Here is an 18,081-nt window from a genome sequence, read left to right as displayed (position 1 = left end):
CATCGGAACATCTATTTAATATCAATGATCTATATCTAACGTGCTTCAACTGTTAAACCGTCGACGATTTCGAGGGTTCCAATCTTTCCACGTCGTATATGTCGACTATACATGAGGTGCAAATCGTCCATCGGCTGATACGTATGTTTTTACGAAAGCATTCACGCAATTACGGCATAATTATTTAACATTTGAAAAGTATAAGGAGTAAAAGTAGGCAAACCTACTTGAATTCTACAAATTGTTATAAGTAGGGGAGATGTGGTACCGATGAGACACTGGGACCGAAACTACCTGTACAATTCTCTGTGATAATCCCATGATTACATCACGCGAATTTGTCTACAATGGCATGCTGGCAGAATCTTTCCTCACATGCAAAAAACTTCGACCTGCGTGAGTTATGGGGTCTGTGACAAATGATTAACGTTTTAGGGGGTGCAAAGTAAATTTGGATCGACATATACATTTTTCTATATCACCTTCCAAACTAACAAACCCGCAATAATTTTTGATGTGAAATATAGGGCTTGTATCAGGGTATATTAAGGGATATATTTTTTGAATCAATACCATCTTTGACTGGAATATTTTCAATTCAATTACAATATTTGGTGGGGGACCGATGGTACCTTAGACAAATCAAGCAAAATTGTTGGACCAACTAATCACCTAACAACGGAAACACGCCGACATATATAGAGCCTGTATATCATATAGTTACCTGTGGTGTTTTATCGCTACTACGAGGTATATTTGAAAGTCAAAATGTCGATTTTCCGGTAATATGTATGTGGCAATAATTTTGTAAGTTTAGGCGGAAATCAAAACGTTATTTTATCCCAACATTTGAGTTGATATAATCTATTTTATTCTTGTAGGTGGCGACGAAACATTCGTCATTGGCATGCTGTAGCTTAGATTATAGTACACAACGAAACAAGTTGAAAAATTTGAGTTTTGAGCGTATGTCTCATCGTTCCCATGGTCGTGTGTCATTGGACCCACCTGGTTGGGACCGATGACACCTTCGACCAACATATTTCAATCGTTTATAAATATTTTTTGAAAAATGGGATATCCATGTAAATGTCCGCGATAGTTAGAGCTTGTATCAAAGTGTTGAGACAGCCAAAGATCCGCTTTTCTCGCCTGAAGATTTGAGGGCCAGAGATCATTTTGCAATTTTTGATCCATCGGTACCACATCTCCCCTACTTTATTATTAACCATTTTTTGTCCATAGATTTTGTTGAGACTTTACTAAGTCATTTCGGCTTTTTCCTACCTTTTCATTTTATCGCAACGCTCGTGTTCTTTTGAACGGTAAAAACTACTAAAACTGCTAATATAAATACACGAGCATGGGTACACATATATACTTGGAAAAGCATCCACAAAATTGGACCTAAATATGTATATGAAACTACGATTGAACGATAAACTCGTTTACAGTGACGAGGGCGAATTTCCTCTCGGTCTCGACAGCAGCTAAGATTAGATAATTTATGTTCGAACAGAGCCTCTGCGTTGAAATCGTCAAACAAATATTATTCAACAACGACAGCGATATATCATGCGAAATTTATTAGCTGCGGGACAGTTCAATAACTATTGTTTTGACCAAAGCATATATACAGTGACTATAGCGGACCAGAGTGTCGTATGAGTTGGAGCTTGTCAAAACATTTATGCGAGAACATGCTGATATAAAGCGGAAGTGTCGCAATGTAAACTATTCCATGCTTGATAGAATCGCGGTTGTCTGTGAATTCGAATAAAATAAAGCCATCACATTTTTGTTCGGTGAATCGTTTCGCCACAGCGCACTGAACAAAAACTAGAGAACGTATAGTATATTTATAAAGGATGGACTCGTATAATTGATCGTGTCACGGTTATGTAATCCACAAATTGCCAGCAAAGATGTTGGATTAGGTCCCACGGGGCCTACGATAACTTTATCGTAGTTATCGTAGGCCCCGGTTCCAGTCATTGGGCAACGATGCAATCCAGCGGTTTGCCACCTGAGTTGCGAGAATGCTGAATCATCGGGGTGTAATGTAAATAGTGTATCTATAACGGGTTCGTCTGGCCATAGCACCATCGTTACCAATACTGTGCCACGACTAACCATTGCAGCGTTGCTATCATAACTTTAGGCGTCATTTATGTGGTCTTTTTGTGGTAGTGAAACTTTTCAGTGGTCGCTACCCAACGTCATTTATCCCCATGAATTTTAGATGATTATCGCAGTTGATACAGTGACTAAATTATGATGATGTATTTTGACAATAATTATCGGTTTTTATCATGTCGCAAAAATGGCTGTGTAGAACAATGAAGACGTTTAACATTCGGTGTAAAGATAGCGTAGTGTTACGTTCCATAACTGCACGGTCACTTGATTGAGAGTTTCCAGCCCATCCTTGCTCGACTCCTGAATCCATGTCTTGGGGGTTTATCCGATACGTTTGTATTACCAAATTCCTAGCTGGATCAAGCGAAGGGGCATATCTAAAAGTAGGCAGCTGAGGAATCACGAAACAAAATACCGTCTTTGTGAATAATAACGAATGTAGTCGTAGCACAAAGTAATCGAAACAAAAAAAGCGTTGAAAATTCGAAAGAATAAACGCATTTAATAATTCATTACAAGTGGGATTACATTACAACTTGTGATCGCGAATGTCGCAATCAGCCATAAATATACGGGAATTCGACATTGTGATATCATTATTCTTTAGAAAGTCCCTAACGTGATGAAATTTTCCGTCCATTCCGTATTGGCATCCTGGACACTCATCGCATAAGAACAGCATTATACTTTTTAATCATTATACAAGCACTAGGCAAGATTTGTATGGTGATTTTGGAGTGCGAATGTTACACACAAGTATACAAACGTTTAGAAAGCAACTGGTCTTATCGTAGGGTTACCATATTTTGGAAATCTAAAAAGAGGACACTTTTTCAGAATTTTCAGACTTGCAAAACCGGAACAGAATTCTCAAAATGGTAAATATTTCCCATTTGGTGGTCGGTTGACTAAAAAAAAAGGTCAATCGTCGCCCAAAATACAGTTTTTCCCTTCACGTTGTCGAGTGGTTGACTAAAAAAAAGGTCAACTTTTCACTCGGTTCCGGAAAACCCGCCGGACCGTCACTTCGGTGCTAATTTACGGCATCTCAGTCGAATTTTGCTATAAATATGACCAAAATTCTCAAAAAAGAGGACAAAATCTCAAAAAAGAGGACAAAAGGGAGTCCTCCGAGGACCCTTTGAAAAAGTCAAAAAAGAGGACAAATCCTCTCAAAAGAGGACGTATGGTAACCCTATCTTATCGGCGATCGTAATCAGTCGCGGTTGCATAGAATGATTTATGTCAGGGTTGACGTGCATTATTGTGATCTTGAACGAAACTAACTATATAGGACAATACGTCTGCGGGCTCTTACAAAACGTATGAGAAAATCATATCATTGGAACTCATGAAAACGATCGAGCAAAATTTGAAACAGATTCGAGTGGTATATGGACAGTTTGGACACTTCTTTATTCATTCCGCATACATTTATTTTGAATTATAGGAATGCTGCGGCCGTACAAGTAATTTCGCGTAGGCGAGTAACTACTGTTATTTATTTATGTATTTGCGGTTCTTGTCTTCCAACGCCCTATGCAACACAAGAGAAGATTATATGTGGCGTATGAAGTTCATTGAAGCTCGTACTTGTTTGTTCGTCAACACAGATTTTTGTATGCTCGCTCTCAGTCTTTCAATACCCATCTATCGCCCGACTCACGCTGTACCAGCTGCGCCAGTACCTTGATATGAAACCACGTATGCATAAGTTCAGACGGCGAAGAGAAGCGGGGATATACCTTCGACACTTCGTTGAGGCGTTTTGGTAATGCTACGCACCTCTGTTGGCGCCAATGACCGACACCATGTCACCTAGTGTAGGTTGTCGAATCCCGACGATTATTATCAGCCACCATTGCCGACACGCCTACGGAAAATCCCATTGAAGATAATATACGTCACAAAGACGGACTGTCATAACCGTTGACTCTTCGGTATGCAAAACTACACCCCATTCTGTTTTACAAGACTCTTTTTATCTGGCGAACGCAACGACTTCGTCAAGTTGTCTTTTTGTCGCGGACTGCGAAAGTGGAACTATGGTCAATTTTGTTTTCTAGGGCCAGCCCACTAGCGAGATGATTAGATCAAGCCAACCTCGCACTGGCAGTTGATCGACAATCAGCGAAATATCTGAATGACTAAGCGTCTAGGACAGTGGTTCTCAACCTTTTTCGCCTCGCGGACCGGTAAAATTTCAAAAAATGTCTGGCGGACCGTCAAAACTGAACTGTCAAACCCTGGCGAACTGTCAAAATTGAAATGAAGCCAAAATGTAAAGCATGCAACCGTTTTTTGGCAATTATATGATGCTAGAGAGTGACATTTGGAGGGTTTTGATCGTATTTAATAATATTCATGATGGCATCCATGGGATTTTATGGTAGTGAGTCTGCCAAGTCGAGGTAAAATTGCCTTGTCCAGATAAACGTGCTACCGCTGAGAGTCGTTTACAGTCTTTCGCGGCAAAGGCCGTGGGTTTAAATGGCCACGCCAACTTAATACCGACCGACAATATCAAGAGAAGAAGAGTATCGGAGTCGAACCGAGCACCTTGTCGTGCTACCTTGCTCATTGCCCACTGCCACCAGACGCAGGCTACTCCGGCAACTGCGAATACAGTGCGTGCCGCAAGAAAACACATTACAGCAGCTATACCGGCCATCCGCAAATCCGGGCCGAAAAAGCACTTCGTCAGCCCACCCCCAAAAACGTTGATCTTGGGGCCCCCACAGGGCGATACGCAAAACTTCCGGGGGCTTCGCCCCAAGATCCTACACTTGGATTGATATTTTCACCTGTACTTGTGATCACATCCATTCTACTCAGCGTAAGCAGAGAGTTTACGTAGCTTATCGCGACAATGGCGACAATTTTCGATCATTCACGACTGAAGCGCTTTTCTCGCGGTCGAATTTTAGGCCCAAATTTCGGAGTCCCCTATGTTAACCTAAACTTCATTATGTGTGGATACGTCGTGGTGCGGCAATGGCTGACGCCGAAATGCCTATAAATCATTTCTCAGAGAAGGGCACCTAATAAGCAAGACATTTAGGAACACTAAATCGTGCAAAGCCCGAAAAGAAATTGAAAAATGTTGGAAAAAGTTTCAAATAAAACGCTATGATTTATATTCATTTGCGAAATAATTTTGGGCCCTTTTCAAGCTCGGCCCCTCTCCAATTGGGCGGTTTGGGGTGCCCCAGTTACGGTCCTGCACAAAATAAATGAATCGAAAACCAATGATCGAACTGCGATGCTTAGTAATGAGTGAGCTCGTATCTGTTCTGTATTTGTCGCTCGCATGTCGTCAAAGTAAACGTCTTGTACTTTAAGTCAAATCGAACATGTTCTAGCCCTAATGTTACCTCACGAAGTTTTGAGTCAGTTTAAGATTAGATGTTTTATTTATTTTATCAAAGGACAAGCCTTCAACATTGCATCTTGAAATTAAAGTATAAAATTGTGATATTCCTCGCGGACCGGCAGGAATGTCGTCGCGGACCGGCGGTTGAGAACCACTGGTCTAGGACACCGTATTGGCACGTCTTGTCTTAACTGAAATAAACTGCGGTTCCGCTACGTTGGAAACTGGAGCCGTTACGTCTTATATGCGACGTCCTTAATATCACTGTACAGTGTACGATCTTCTATTTCTATTCTATCACCTGACCATACCGTTGTAGCCGGCCTTCGATACAAATATACGGTGGCAATCAAAGCAGCAACATCGAGACTTTCAATGGAAATTTTCTCGTCTTGATATCTTTCAACTTATATAAAGTTTTTGTGTAATCGCATCTATGATAACCACTAAAATTGCGTTATGGAAATAAATGAGTGGCGTCGCTCACCCCATTCGCCCCACGTGTACGCGCACCGTGAAAATTAGACGCTTAACCAACCAGTATGTGCGTGTCACATCATTCTCTTATTGTATAATTGACATGTTGATAAAAAATACGAAAATAATGCAATTAATCGATATGAATAGGTGTCACCTACAATGTGTGCCTTTATTCGGGATTATTTTTATTGGTACGTTGGAAACATTACTTCAACAACGATCAAGCCCACGCTCGACATCGTCAGCGGAAATGAACGTAAATAGCTACAGCTTCTCACGTATGCGCAAAACGAAAACCGCAGCTCTCGAATCGCCAGTATAAAAGCCCATACTGTCGACGATATTGACAGAAATCATACCGCGTTGTAGCTTCACTGTTGAGATATTTACGTTTACATAAACAAAAACGGATATCATGAAGATCACCTTTATTTTCGTTGGACTGGCAGTGGTTCTTATCTTATCAACGATCGTATCTTCTGGTAAGTGACTTCTGATCAAATAAATGTTGAGATGTGGATCCACCGCCTATTTGAATGAGACGACTGTTTGCTGATACACTCGACGTACTAAAGGATTGCTTCTGACTTGGTGACCACACACTTTACATATTCGAGTGATATAGATCCTATGTTTGCTTTCAACCGATTTAAAACCCGGCGTTTCGACCTCAACATACATGTAGTGGACCTAATATTTACACTGTCATTTCGGCAAACCCACACCAATCGACCCAACCATCGATATTAGTTCAACCGAAAACTCTTGTTCCATTAACATTCAGATTATTTGAAACATTTTTGTTACAGCCAACGCAGAAAAGACAACAAGAAGAAAAAAACACATCTGCCATCGATTCTGCAGGGTAGTACGACAACCCTTTACCCGAAAAGGGTGGGACTATAACATAAATTGTCAAGGGAGCCGTAAGACATCAAGTATGATACCACCATCTTTTCGTAGAACGTTTTAGATATACTCATCTCGGGGTTTCTCTACATTTCAGATTTCAAGAAGCTTTGTCGTCACTGCCGGATATACATTTGTCAGCAAACCATAGGGTTATCATTTTGAAAATTCTGACTCGCAAAGAAGGCTACGGGCCTCGGATGTGCTGCTCTACAACAACCGACTGACTCTGCGTCTGATATGTCGAATAAATGCAAACGGTTATGTAACGCAAGAACTGTTGGTAAAGGATTGGAGTCTGTCAGTACTGTGGCGACTGTTGTATGTAAAATCACGGACCACGTCCCTTGTATTTACGCAGTGCATACATGGGATAATTGACCGTTCAACCGATCTGAGAACGTATCAATTGATACGCAAGTAGTTATATAGATCGCTCGCGAACGGCCATTGTGGCTTATGGGCGGGGTGGTGAGCGGCTGGGAAAGCGGGGGTGGTGAGCGGCTCTTATTTCTTATGGCGGGGGTGGTGAGCGGCTATTGCGTCTTATGGCGGGGGTGGTGAGCGGCTCTTATTTCTTATGGCGGGGGTCGTGAGCGGCTGGAAAACCGGGGGTGGTGAGCGGCACTTATTTCTTATGGCGGGGGTGGTGAGCGGCACTTATTTCTTACGGCGGGGGTCGTGAGCGGCTGGAAAACCGGGGGTGGTGAGCGGCACTTATGTCTTATAGCGGGGGTCGCAAGCGGCTCTCGCCTTTTTTGCTATAGGTGGTGGCGGTGATTCGCCTGTCGTGTATTCTTACGGGCACTGTGGTGATTCGCCATGTGTTCTTATGGGTGCGGTCGCATGCGGCTATTGCGTCTTATGGGTGTGGTCGTGATTCGTACTTTTGGGTATAGGCTGCGGCGGTGACTCGCATTGAAAACTCGAGGTCGTGATTCGTACTTTCGGGTATAGGCTCCGGTCGCATGATAGCGTTATGGAGATAGGGATCGGTCGCATGCTAACGTTTTCGGATATAGGCGGTGGCGGCAAGTCGTACTCTCGGATATTTAGTTTGCCACAGAGCCGGCGTAGACGGCGATTCGAATATCAACAATAGTCGCGTTCGCAAACTAACACTTCAAAAAGATGTGAAATATTTGTAAAATCCTACGATCGCTCACAAGATACCACTTCCGGCATATCGATCTATCACTCAATACACAACCGAAGTTGAATTGTAATTGAATGCGTAAATTTATCACCTCGACATCAAAATTCGAAAACAACAACTTGATGCTTTATGTTCTCACTCTAATTTCATGATAAGTGTAATAAGTGCCGAATAACAGATACACCACCGGCGAGACTTGAATAGCAACAAATTGTCACTTATTTCCGACGGGGAAATTCACTAAACCGCAGTACATTGTGCGATTTTGAAAAACAGATGTTTGCGCTTGCGTTTTGATATGTGTGACCCACTAACTACGTCCGTTTTGCGAACACGGCTTGTTGTGAGAATTACGCAGCGCGTGCGACCTATATTTCGAATGACCTGTGCGCTGAATTATTTCTCGTCCAGCCGTGTGCTACTATCAATTATTATACTAATCCAGTCAGTGCGAAATAGTTTGCTAAATCTAAGAATTAGTCGCATGGTGTTACTTTAGTAATTAGTTTACCATAGAGCCGGCGTAGACGGTGATTCGAATACCGACAAATTTTCACTTATTTCTGACCCAACCCTAATCCTCTGTGAAGTTGACGCTTATTCAAAAAGGTGTGAAATAATTGTAAAATACTAATCCGAAACCGATTATTTTGACTTTGGTGTAGTGCACATTGAAATAGGATTGACAAACATGACTACCAACTTCCCCACAGTCCCGTTTCGATATTATACACACATTGATTTGAAACAAGTAATGAAATATTACAACTCTATTCACGGTCTGGCTTTCCGTTTGTCAAAGAGATATTTTACATCTTACCATACTCAAAAGAATTATTCACAACATTACCAATTGTTAAAAACCTAGTTTTCAATTACTTGATTATATCACTGGAACTCATGAATTTGAATTAATTCATCCTGGTTGTATTCGTATGCTCGGTCTTTTTTATTCAATTGTAAAGGTTGTTACTATTCTGAAGACAAAGTATTTACTAATCGATGCATATACGATTTGACTTGGACATATTATATTTTGAGTATACGAGATTTGAATGTCAGAACAATAACTGAGAATTAATTTATCACAATTAAATCCGTATATTACAGCGTAAAAGATATTGGAATGTCAGCAACTCTGTAAGGTCATAGTTACTACCACATTATCTAATTTACCCGACCAACTCGTCATGATCATTCCTTAAATCAACACAAACATGACCACGGACTTGAGTTAACCACAAAACAGCATCAAGTTTTAAATCCACTTGTAGCTTACGACTTATTTGAATGCGGGTTATGTTTTGTTGTAATTGAGTGTACGGAAATTGTATTACGTTTCGACATCTTACCATCTTGCGATATTCAAAGAGTCAACCACAAAAACATTGTCAAGTAAATCCGTTCCCCGACCAACTCAAACAGTATCAGTATGAAAAACAGCCAAACATACACGAATCCATACAATCACTAAAACCTAAAATCCATAACAAGCTTGGTTGTATTCATATCCCTACGCATCTTTTTTTTATTCAACTTGAAAAGTCGTTACTATTCTGTAAGATAAAGAAATTACCACGCGGTATATTCTGCAAGACAAACTAATTACTACTCGGTATATTTTGTAAGATAAAAGTAATTACTTCTCAGTATCGGCGACTTGAGATTAACATAATATGTTTGAGTATACGAGATTCGACAGTCTGACCACCGTAGTTGAGAATTCATTTCTTACAATCGAACACAGGTGTTATATCAAAATTATCATGATGTAAACATAAGGATTGACACATTGATTTGACATATGAGATTTTGTAATAGTTGATCATTACTTTAATATTAAATTATTTGCGTTAATTAGACCCCGCGTTGTGGTAAATGTTATGACAGCAACAAACTTTTCAGTACCAATGTTATTAACATATTAAGCTGCAAAACTATGTGTGTCTGAAATGTTCTCGATAGGAAAATTACTCCACCTTGGTAAAAATCACTCTGCGTATCGCGGATATCAGAAAATATTTCCAGTAACCAAGACTAAAGATGAAACAACAATATCGGTATTATTACATTCAACACCCGATGCAAAATGCTTTATTGGTCAAATTCACAACGGGTAATTGAAACGACTATGTGTAGAGTATATCACAATGACACGGCGTTACTATTGAATCCAACAATTGATACGATTTATTATCGGGATTTGTGACAGCGCATTGAAACATACACAACTTACAGAGTGTGAAAATATCACTTTGGGTGTCGAGTACCGTTTGAAGCGTGCGACCAATACTCAATTACGTTCACACTCTCTAAGGCGTTGTGAAGTCTACAGATTTACACTTCAAGACTTTGATCAACACAAAAACAATTTGGAGTATCTTTACTGGATACATCCTATTCTACTAGACTTGAGTAATACACAAAACTCATAGCATTAACAAAATCGCAATAGGCGCTACACTGAAATCTACAAAATGTGTTTGTATCGTTGTTAGTGATCATAAATTATCATTTGAATAAGTAATTGTAATCATAAAACCAAACTTGCGAAAGTCATTACCATAACAAAAGAATATTGTAGGTTGCTTGCTAAATGTACGCCAGAAATATTTGTAGAACGCTCACGACCAAAGAAATCGAAAATTTCCCTCATTGTCATTCGTCAAAGTAAATGTTGTCACAATACTCAGCCCGTAAAAGATCTTGCTTGTATGTGATTGAATCGCAGGTAATTAACCCGCTAAATCAAACCATAAGGAAATTTCACTCAATCATCGGATTATGATATTAAACAGCGTCACTTAATCGGCGTATATCGTTTTTCTAAATGCAAATCATACCTGACCAACAGAAAACAATTTTCACTCACCTTGTAATGAAACCAAGTGGTGGGCCTTCGTTCAATATTTTGTCTGTGTCAAATACTTTGTAATAAACACAATGGAGTGGTTGAGCTTTACATCATCAAGCTGTCATTAGTAAATCAAGATTTCGGTAAACTTGTAAATGTATCGTTTAACTGACCGAGTTGTATGCGTAGTTTGATATTTTTGTCATTTAGTGATTGCTGAACATGCCAAACGATACACATTCACTTCCGAAATACTGCATTGATCTCAATTCCCTTTGTCGTGATAATCGAAGTACATTTGTTTCGAATTCGTAACAGCCGACTTTTCTATGACACGATAAATTTTGACAAGTTATACTTAGAAGGTTGGTGCATATCGCGAAAAATAATATACCACCCATATTGTTATTGCTACTCCATTGATCGGTATTTTCAAACGAGTCTATTTTCAAACGAGTGAAATTTATTACTTGAGTTGTTCTGCTTACTATATTTAAATGTAAACTCATCCATCTTTCAAAACCACAACGAACAACGATAAAAAGTATGCAATCAAACACAACATGTTTTACTTTTGTAGGACACTAATTATTATCTCATTTCATACCAAGTGTATAAGAAAGATATTCATGACACACGAAAATATTCGATATTCGCATGCTACGAACCTGTACAATGATTGCCACCGCTTTCAAACTGTTTCGATGTCGCAAGAACTTTATTGCCTGAATGGTCGTTCATGTATCTTAATAATCGAATAGTTCAACACAGAACTAGTACGAACAGAAACATCAGAGTTGTTTACACAAAAGTTTGTATGTGTGCAGCATGTGAATACCATGTGTAAGTCGTACACAATTGCGGTATCCATCCAAGTTTAGTTAACACAAATTCATTACAACGGAGTCGCGTAAACTTTCGTGAAAGAAAAGCATACCCACTTCCCAAGGGTTCTGTCGATGTCATAACAATAAACCAGATACTCCAACAACAAAGTACATATGTTTTGTAGTCACGATCCTTACATCTTTCACATAGATCAATCTACTTTGCTAACGAAAAGTGCTGAGTCATCACATGATTACCCTCACAACAAAACAGCTAGAAGATATTATCATACAAAAATATTCCTAACCCTTTGCGCACCAGTGACAAATCATACAACAAACATTTTTTTTTGTGAGTCGAATTGTTATTCAGTGTCAAGTCTACCTGTTGAAACGTACATTAAAACAACACAGTCAGAATTCAATTAAAACCACGAATCTATTTTCATTTCGTCACAAACTGTCACATATAGAAAAATAAATTTTCTTTCCCCAACACATACTTGTAACCAATCGCTTTCATGAAACACACAACCCCATAAAAGTATTTACTTTCTACAACATAGACATTCCGATGTAGTCAAGAAATATTTTTATTAATCAAAATCATCGATTTCTGTTCACGGCGTTAGTGTGTGCATGTCATACCTTTGGGCCCCGTATTAAAACAGACACGACACGACTGAATGTAAGGGGATAGAAGTCTATCGCATCGATTTACATGCCGTCTTCGCTACGGTTTCAAAAAACGAATCATCTATTTTGCATTGGTCGAGACCGAGCGAACCAGTTACATGTATTCGCAGTAATGATTTTGCTTGTCATATGCGAATGATAGGATTGCTACTCCGACAAATCAAATCAACATACAACAATCTTCAGACGCTCATAATAGCAATTTCATTTTCCGCCCCTTCATAATTGTATACGCACGAAAAGTATATTGTACAACTCGGTAACTACGTTTAACAAGACCAATCACACTACCAGCGTTGAACACAAGATACCTACCCAGGTAAAAATATCATTCTGGTTTGGACAACTGACGTTTACCTGTGTAAAATTATCATTTTCACTTGGAGGTCCACCGTTACCTAACTAGAATACCATTGTCCTTTGGAGATTTATCGTTTACCCAGTGTAACAAACCCCCTTTCACTTGGAAATCTATTTTTGCCTTGGATAACAAACCCCTTTTCACTTGGAAATCTATTTTTGCCCTGGATAACAAACCTTTTTCACTTGGAAATATATTTTTTCTCTTGGTAACAAACCTTTTTCACTTGGAAATATATTTTTTCTCTAAGTAACAAACCTTTTTCACTTGGAAATATATTTTTTCCCTGAGCAGCAAACCATTTTCACTTGGCGGGTCGTCGTTTACCTTGGTAAAAATATCATTTTCCTTTGGAGATCCGGCGTTTACCCAGTGTAACAATCATTTTCTCTTGGTCATCTAGCTTTTCCTAGAGTAACAAAACCATTTTCATTTTAAAATCTGACAAACACACCTGACAATTTGGTATTTGTTGTATTGACGATAGTTTGAAATAGATTACAACGAACAGTGACGGAAATATACACGGACTACCGGTTTCAGAGTATACCCCCCATCATTCGTATCACATCAATATCATCGGTTAACCACATACAATATGCTCTTGTACACAGAAATGCATGTTTTGGAAAATTGGACAATAGGCTTCGATAGTTCTGTGATGTCCGGGTTCGTGCTTTGGATTTTCCAGAGTCAAAATGTCTGAATAAAACACCTCCTCGACGATGGTTGGTATGTGGATAACGGTGTTCGGAAAACGGTTGGATTTATGTCGCCCATAACGATAACAATTCCAGGTCGAGTTTTTCCCCCGCATGTTTACTATATTGTGTCTTTATTGGTCAATGTATGTCTCGACATTCAGTTTGAAATCGGAAACCCTGATAAAGTATGTAACCGGATCCGGATATCAACTCTGAATCGATAAACCAATGAACAATATTCAAAGTAAACATGTTACACCCTGTGTTTCCACGAAAAAATACCATCCAGACATACGTCGCGCTTGTTTGCCCACAACAGTATACGCGTAAATGGAGGTGTGTGACATTGCATGCAATGTGTTGGTATACAAACATCGGGGAGTAAGCCTTCGATCCACAGACATTATCATAGCCGGTAGTTTTGATGCAGATCGAATGTCATCACACCCGATAACAATGTCATAACAATAAGCCACATTGCAATGACTCTGAGTCAATCTGAAGCATGACATACAGACACACAAACATGGACCGTAACATGGGTTATTCGCACGACGGTGAAAGTGGACTATACAGCATATACCAATAGAGCGTTCAGAGTCAAATATGCGAACCGTGCACAATCATATACCCAGATTTTTGTTGGATATGTACGAATCCGATATATCGATACATTTCTGTTCCTTCGACGTCAACAATACAAGCACCATTCTAATGCATCGCTCGAATGTGAGGTTCATCTGGTGTAAAATCCATATCAAATAACACCAAAGTGTGCCTTCCGTGTTTTATTATTTCCACCGATGCTTCTTGTCTGTGTCGTAACACTATGGTGCGGGGAGTTGAAAAACGGAACATTGTTAAACGGATTGACATTGCCAACTGAATCGACGACAATAGCCTTGTGGTGATGCCGTTTCAAAATGTTACCAATATAACGAGCGCAACCTCGATCTATTGTGGCGATGACCGTTTCGAAATGTTACCGGACGAACTGGACCCTTACGATGATGTGTTTTATGATTGCGTGTGAAATCACGAGGTAGTGTTCTATTGTGGTGAACGATTGCAGTCTTCATTCCACAGAATCACACCTTATTGGATCACAGTATCAGTCTGAAATTTGCAGAATCACTGTTCGCGATATTTATCTGGGGTCGTTATGTGAGAGTAGCGGCATCCATGCATCGTGATTTAGTGAAAGACTGATCGCAATCATTTCGAGCACCCGTACTTCGATAGTTCACATTGGTCAAATGCTGTACAGCAGAAAACTTCGGACAACACGACGGATATCGACCGATGTATCCAATTGGTCTGGGTGGTCTGTCCGTAGATAGGGTCATGACTATCTTAAAATGTTACAACACGATAACACCATCGAGTAAATCAGTGAACGGTGTCGAAATATCGATGTAATAGCGCGGACTCAGAGTCATTGCAATGTGGCTTATTGGTATGACATTGTTATCGGGAGTGATGACATTCGATCTGCATCAAAACTACCGGCTATGATAATGTCTGTGGATCGAAGGCTTACTCCCCGATGTTTGTATACCAACACATTGCATGCAATGTCACACACCTCCATTTACGCGTATACTGTTGTGGGCAAACAAGCGCAACGTATGTCTGGATGGTATTTTTTCGTAGAAACTCAGGGTGTAACATGTTTACTTTGAATATTGTTCATTGGTTTATCGATTCAGAGTTGATATCCGGATCCGGTTACATACTTTATCAGGGTTTCCGATTTCAAACTGAATGTCGAGACATACATTGACCAATAAAGACACAATATAGTAAACATGCGGGGGAAAAACTCGACCTGGAATTGTTATCGCTATGGGCGACATAAATCCAACCGTTTTCCGAACACCGTTATCCACATACCAACCATCGTCGAGGAGGTGTTTTATTCAGACATTTTGACTCTGGAAAATCCAAAGCACGAACCCGGACATCACAGAACTATCGAAGCCTATTGTCCAATTTTCCAAAACATGCATTTCTGTGTACAGGAGCATATTGTATGTGGTTAACCGATGATATTGATGTGATACGACTGATGGGGGGTATACTCTGAAACCGGTAGTCCGTGTATATTTCCGTCACTGTTCGTTGTAATCTATTTCAAACTATCGTCAATACAACAAATACCAAATTGTCAGGTGTGTTTGTCAGATTTCAAAATGAAAATGGTTTTGTTACTCTAGGAAAAGCTAGATGACCAAGAGAAAATGATTGTTACACTGGGTAAACGCCGGATCTCCAAAGGAAAATGATATTTTTACTAAGGTAAACGACGACCCGCCAAGTGAAAATGGTTTGTTGCTCAGGGAAAAAATATATTTCCAAGTGAAAAAGGTTTGTTACCCAAAGAAAAAATATATTTCCAAGTGAAAAAGGTTTGTTACCAAGAGAAAAAATATATTTCCAAGTGAAAAAGGTTTGTTATCCAGGGCAAAAATAGATTTCCAAGTGAAAGGGGGTTTGTTACACTGGGTAAACGATAAATCTCCAAAGGACAATGGTATTTTAGTTAGGTAACGGTGGACCTCCAAGTGAAAATGATAATTTTACACAGGTAAACGTCAGTTGTCCAACCAGAATGATATTTTTACCTGGGTAGGTATATTGTTTTCAACGCTGGTAGTGTGATTGGTCTTGTTAAACGTAGTTACCGAGTTGTACAATATACTTTTCGTGCGTATACAATTATGAAGGGGCGGAAAATGAAATTGCTATTATGATCGTCAGAAGATTGTTGTATGTTGATTTGATTTGTCGGAGTAGCAATCCTATCATTCGCATATGACAAGCAAAATCATTACCGCGAATACATGTAACTGGTTCGCTCGGTCTCGACCAATGCAAAATAGATGATTCGTTTTTTGAAACCGTAGCGATAGATAGACTTCTATCCCCTTACATTCAGTCGTGTCGTGTCTGTTTTAATACGGGGCCCACAGGTATGACATGCACACACTAACGCCGTGAACAGAAATCGATGATTTTGATTAATAAAAATATTTCTTGACTACATCGGAATGTCTATGTTGTAGAAAGTAAATACTTTTATGGGGTTGTGTGTTTCATGAAAGCGATTGGTTACAAGTATGTGTTGGGGAAAGAAAATTTATTTTTCTATATGTGACAGTTTGTGACGAAATGAAAATAGATTCGTGGTTTTAATTGAATTCTGACTGTGTTGTTTTAATGTACGTTTCAACAGGTAGACTTGACACTGAATAACAATTCGACTCACAAAAAAAAAATGTTTGTTGTATGATTTGTCACTGGTGCGCAAAGGGTTAGGAATATTATTGTATGATAATATCTTCTAGCTGTTTTGTTGTGAGGGTGATCATGTGATGACTCAGCACTTTTCGTTAGCAAAGTAGATTGATCTATGTGAAAGATGTAAGGATCGTGACTAGAAAACATATGTACTTTGTTGTTGGAGTATCTGGTTTATTGTTATGACATCGACAGAACCCTTGGGAAGTGGGTATGCTTTTCTTTCACGAAAGTTTACGCGACTCCGTTGTACAGGTTGCATCATAGGCCTATGTGGCTATGAAATACAGAAAAACAGCCTGCTTGCTGATCCTTCTTTCCGGGGCATATACATGGTACCCCTCAATTGTATTATTAGAACAGATGCATATTTATAGTTTCGCCGGTGTATCCGCGTGATTACTAAATAAAATAGGTCGGAACTGCATTTGCAAACTGTTTATATTTCTGTCGCTACATGGTGACATAAAATGCTTCTGCAACGCCCTCCTTATAAAGCACAATGCATCGATTGTGCCATCCTGTGGCCGGGACCGGAGTTTTGTAACAAATAGTCCACATGCATTGAATCCACTTTCTGCTTCCACAGAAGAGGGCTGAATAGTAACCAGCGCTTCGTAGAGAGTCGGTAGATATGGTTTGAACCTTTGAAAGGTTCAGGTTCGCGTGAATGCGAACCTTTTTGAAAGGTTCTGTGTGAACGCGAACGTGAGCCTCATGACGTCACGTGACGTCATATCGCGAATTCGAACCCTATATTTCAGTGAAGTGATGACCCATATTAATGTACACGATACTACCTAGCGACGACTAGGGCCACATATTGCCACAATACTGCAGCACATATTGACGTTTTGAACTACGCCAAATGTATCAACTGGAGCTATCAAATTATATAATCATCCCATAAAATTAATATCTTTCGTTGCTTTGCCGACAATTCCGACGAGGTCTTGCAAGGGAATATAAGGATACGCCTTAACGGTCAAGGCAAGACCGGACACTGTATTCGGAGTTTGAGTATTGCTACGTTGATATTGAGCAGAGTGTAAAACGGGTTTCTATACTTGCTAACGATACTACCCCTCTAACAAGTTATACAGCGGTAGCCAACAACCCAATGGCACGGATTTGGGTTTTATGGTAGCCTACAATAAACATATGAAATCAAGATTGACCACGTACGTCTGCTAGATTTTTTACATCAGTCAACGATATCAACTTTATGGATTGGTTGAGTAAGCATCATTCGCTGACTACCTACAGCTATACATGTAGTGTA

At 39.6% G+C, this 18,081-nt stretch overlaps 2 long non-coding RNA genes across 2 annotated transcripts in view; one reads left to right on the top strand and one right to left on the bottom strand.

Moving 5' to 3' along the window:
- The window catches only part of LOC145443550 (uncharacterized), a 63,606-nt gene that overhangs the window by 25,100 nt on the left and 20,425 nt on the right, over positions 1-18,081 (bottom strand). The gene's annotated exons all lie outside the window — the stretch shown is intronic.
- Positions 5,741-7,178, top strand: LOC145443549 (uncharacterized). Its single transcript, XR_013916467.1, has 3 exons — positions 5,741-6,474; positions 6,802-6,930; positions 6,999-7,178. It is a non-coding gene; the product is annotated as an uncharacterized LOC145443549 (long non-coding RNA).

This window comes from Botryllus schlosseri, chromosome 7 (assembly GCF_051294905.1).
Source record: "Botryllus schlosseri isolate E-star chromosome 7, Bs_hap1, whole genome shotgun sequence".
NCBI lineage: Eukaryota > Metazoa > Chordata > Ascidiacea > Stolidobranchia > Styelidae > Botryllus > Botryllus schlosseri.
This window is presented reverse-complemented; position numbering and strand designations above follow the sequence as displayed.